This window comes from Rattus rattus, chromosome X (genome assembly GCF_011064425.1).
Source record: "Rattus rattus isolate New Zealand chromosome X, Rrattus_CSIRO_v1, whole genome shotgun sequence".
NCBI classification, from domain to species: Eukaryota; Metazoa; Chordata; class Mammalia; order Rodentia; family Muridae; genus Rattus; species Rattus rattus.
In genome coordinates this window covers 90,211,634-90,216,488 of record NC_046172.1, presented here as the reverse complement: position 1 = coordinate 90,216,488, position 4,855 = coordinate 90,211,634, and the positions used below count along the sequence as shown (strand labels likewise).

The following is a 4,855-nucleotide window of genomic DNA, read 5'->3' as shown; positions in this document are numbered from 1 at the left end:
ACAAGGATATTATTAGGACAAAATGAAACAAACTGTCCTGCTTGAAAGCTTTTGCTTTCCCACAACTTGGTGGTAAAATCAAAGACATATTAATTAAATTCTGTAAGCCAACCTTTCCTCACTTTAAAATATAGATTAATAGAGCACTTATATAAGATTGTTGTGTAGACACATTGATAGAAAAGAGTCCTATGTGGCATTTAAAATAACTAATATCGAAGCTACACAAAGGACTCAACAAATTGAGCTGGTAAGGGTTCTGTACTGGCTGGTTTTGTATGTCAACTTGACATGCACTGGAGTTATCACAGAGAAAGGAGCCTCCCTTGAGACAATTCCTTCTTGAGATCCAGCTGTTATAAGGCATTTTCTCAATTAGTGATCAAGGGTGGGATGGCCCATTATAGGTGGTGCTATCCTGGACTTCTGTAAGAAGGTAAGCTGAAAAAGCCAGGGGAAGAAAGCCAGTAACATCTCTCCATGGCCTCTGCATCAGCTCCTGCTTTCTGACCTGCTTGAATTCCAGTCCCGATTTCCTGTGGTGATGAACATCATTATGGAAGTATAAGCTAAATGAATCCTTTCCTCCCCAACTTGCTTCTTGGTCATGATGTTTTATGCAGGGATAGAAACCCTGACTAAGACAATAGATTTTTATCTCATGTCTACTTACCTTTTAAAGCAGAATGAGACTGGGTACTGTTATTTCCACATTCACAAGCCTTGCTGAGTTACAAAGCCTAGGGAAACTTAGGGTTGTGTTTTCAGTACTTTAGAAAACAAGCTACATGGGGAATTCCTCTGTCAAGTGTTTTAACTTGTGTTTACTTCTAAGACTAGTACATGAAGAATTAACTATAGATAATGAAAAAGTTTTAAGATGAATCTTAAGCCATCTTAATTTGGTCTACTAAGGAATCCAGCTCAACAGCTAAATACTTAGACCACAGTTAACATTAACACTAAGTTACATTATGTCTCACAACAAACGTTCTATCAATCTCTTGAGTCAAACCTATAGTATCACAGTATCACATGTAGAAATTTTACCTTCCCCTTAGTTTTCACAACACACAGATGTTTTAAATGTTAACAAAAATACACAAAAATTATGGAAAATACATTATCAGAAGGAATGAAGGTAAACATCAAACACATAGTTCTGGTGAAGCCTCGTCTATTTCTTCCATGCGCGATGTGTTGTCATCTCCTTCCAGGGGTGGCATTTCTTCAGTTACAGCCGCAATGGTATCATCCACAGTAGGATCATCCTCATCAATACCTAGACCAAGCTTGATCATCCTGTGGATCCTCTTAGCATGGGTCTGGGGATCTTCCAGACTGAAGCCAGGAGACAGAAACGCAGTTTCATACAGCAAGATGAACAGATCCTTCACAAGCTTGTCATTCTTGTCAGCCTCTGCCTTCTGCCTTAAGGTTTCAACAATAAAGTGATCAGGGTTTATCTCCCGGTTTTCTTTGCTGCCATGTAACCCATTGTTGAGTTGTCTCTGAGGGCTTGAACTTTTTTTCTTGATTCTCTCCATGTTTACTGTCCACCTATAGGAGCGTGTGACAATACAACATGGGGATGTCACCAATCAGTTTGACACCACCACCTTTTCAACCTTTTTCTCCAAAATATCTTTCATAATTTTGCAGAGGTTCTCAAATTTTGTCTTTTTCGCTCACTGTTTCTTCTTTTCCTCTTCATCTTCTGAAAGTTCCAGTCCTTCTTTGGTAACTGACACCAAGATCTTGCCCGTAAATTCCTTCAGGTGTTGCACACAATTCTCATCAATGGGCTCAATCATATAGATTACTTCTAAGCCGTGCTTTTGGAGATGTTCCACAAAGGCTGAGTTAGCAACCTGGTCCTTGGTCTCACCTGTGATAAAATAGATGCTCTTCTGGTTTTCCTTCACCTAAAACAATTTTCATTGAATATCAACAAAAATAATCTGTACAGAAAACCCAAAGGCAATCATATAGCATAGCATGTAAAATGTGCAAATATACTTTAAACCGCAGTTACTGTGTAGCACTTGCAAGGTAGAACTGCATAGCAATTCTAGTTAACCTAGTAATTGTTTGCAGGTAGTCAATGCAAATGTTCAAGGCACAACTAAGAGTTGGTACACAAGTGTGTGACACCCTCCCCCTCAGATCATGTATTTGAAGACATTAAAATAACATGATGGTATGTTTATATTTCATTACTTAATGAGATACCAGTTTGTCTCTAAAGCTCCATGAAATACCACACTGAGAATGTCTGTGTGGTTAGAACAAACTGCTCCCTGAACTTAAAAGTGAAAGACATGACTCTTGTTAGCCTATATTTAAAAAAGTATGTATATATATGTACACACATACCCACATCATCCACAGGAAACATCCCAAAGTCAAAAGGAAGCCATTTTCATATTAAAGGTTCCCATTACAGTATTTCAGGACAATTCTCAGAAACTGTACACGTCTTTGCCACCTCTCTTGGTCAATCTTGGCTACAAAAGACACTGATGTAGACAAGGCAAAGATGATGACTGATTCAGAAATCTCAAGTGCACAGTGGAAGGAGTCATGGAGTTATAAAAGCCTGCTTTAGAGGAATCATTTTAATCTACGCAGGAGAAATCAACCCACTACAAACGCAACACGAGCACTGCCTGTGCCACAGACCCAAATTCCTCAGTGCTCTACGTTTGCTGCCCATCCCTGAGAGTAAAGATTCTACCATTCTTAATTTTTAATAAAGCAGTAACTTTACATTGGTAAAATGCTTAAAGACTTTTTCAAGACATTTATATATCATTAGCTTTAGCCCTGTGTCAATTTCATTTTTAAAAAAGGAAAAAGAAAGGCCTTGCTCTTTGAATGAGTGCTCATGAGAATCCTAGCTGCTGTCCATGAAGCAAGGGGAGGCTCCTCGCTGTCCCCACACATGCCCCTGGCTCCCCTCCTTACAATTTAACAATGTCTGTGAATTGGAGAACTTAACAGGTATAGGAAAAGGACAACAGAGACTTAAGGGACACCAAGTGACGTGTATGTTTCCCTGGGTAAATGAGTTTTGCTGGAAATAATCTGAATGGTCCAAATGCCCAGTTTGGATTCATATACCTTTGACCCATTGATGAGTCCTCACTGTGAAGGATCCCTAACTGAGGATTCCCAGGCATTGCTCATCACCACTACAAGCTTAGACAACTTTCTCAACAACCAAATACACAGTAAAAGTCAATACCAAACTGGCCAACCATAGAGATATCTGCACCAGCCTGCAAAGCCTCCATGAAGGCTTTGGTGCCTGACCTGGCAATAGTGCTAAGGTTATTGATCAAGTCACCATTGGTCATTCCAATGCCAATATCCACAATAGTGAGGGGTCAATCTTATTTGTTGGGAATGAGATTAATGTGCAGCTCCTTCCCTGAGTCAAGTTTACTAGGGTTGGTCAAGCTCTCATACCTGATTTTATCCAGAGGGTCTGAGGAATTGGAAAAGTGCTCCCTCAGAAAGATCCCTTTGTTCGAATAGAAAGTGTTGGTGATCAATGACATTAACTGGGCAATTTCTGCCTGAAAGGCAAAGGTCTCAACCTCCTCCTTCTCCATTGGTTGGTCTTGGGTCTAGGTCTCCTCAGGCATCTTGGCTGAATGAGCATGCATGAAACATGACTAACTGCACTGGGACCCTGAAGCAACTGGCCTCATTGCAATATTTACCTTATATAGATATCTTTGTTAAATTAGCATAGCCTGGAGCCATCTAAGAAATGAGTCTCAATTGAATGATTGCCCACATCACATTGGCCTGTGTGCATAGCTGTATAGAAACATTTTTTTAATTTGATAATTTTTATTTACATTTCAAATGTTATCCCCTTTCCCAGTTTCCCATCCATAAACTTCCTATCCCATCCCCCCTTGACCTTCTTCTATGAGGGTGTTCCCCCATCCAACCATCCACCCCTTCCCACCTTCCTGCCTTGACATTCCCCTGGCAGGACCAAGGGCTAGAAACATCTTTTTAAAACAATTTATTTCTTTTATTTTTAATTTTTTATATTTTGAAATTATAATATTATTCTTTAAAATTGTGATATTGTTCTTCAATTGCAATATTCTTTGAAATGACAATATTATTTCCTCTTTTCTCTTTTCTTTCTCCAACTCTTCCCCTGCTACCCACTTACTCTCTCTTGAAATCATGGTCTCTATTTCATTCAATGTTGCTACATATATACATATATGTTACATACATATATACCTAAGTATGTAAATACTGCCTAACTAAGACCTAAGCAATGAGGATATTAATAGGAATGGTAATGTGGAAGGGGAAACCCTAAACAAAGAACTACAGGTAACTAGAAATGTTGGGAGCAAGAGAAATAGTCTTCCCCAAATGGGCTCTCTAATACTAAGTGGGCAGAACTGAAATTACAAAATAAATTTTTAGATGTATTTATTTCATCAGTATATGTGTGCTTTTTTTCTACATGTTTATATGTGCTCCATGCATAGGAAATAACTGCAGAAGTCAGAAGTGAGTGGTGATTCCCTGGAAATGGAATTGGAGAGAGGGCTGAGTTACAGCGTGGATTCTGAGAAACCTGGGTCCTCTGCAACAGAAATAAATATTGCTCGTAGACATTGCACCATCTGTAGCTTCAGGGATACTATGGTATGGTTCTATTACCTGGGTGGGAGGTCCTGCGCTATGTAAGAAAGCTTGCTAGACATGAACCTAAGAGTAAAGCAGCACTCTTCCACAGTTTTTGCTTCAAATTTCTCTGAGTTCCTGTTCTCTACTTGAGTTCTATCAATGAAAGACTGTGTGACCTAGAAGT

General features: G+C 39.2%; 1 pseudogene; it reads right to left on the bottom strand.

Annotated features, from left to right (window-relative positions):
- Positions 1 to 1,148: 1,148 nt before the first annotated feature.
- LOC116888078 lies at positions 1,149 to 3,359 on the bottom strand (annotated as a pseudogene).
- Positions 3,360 to 4,855: the final 1,496 nt, after the last annotated feature.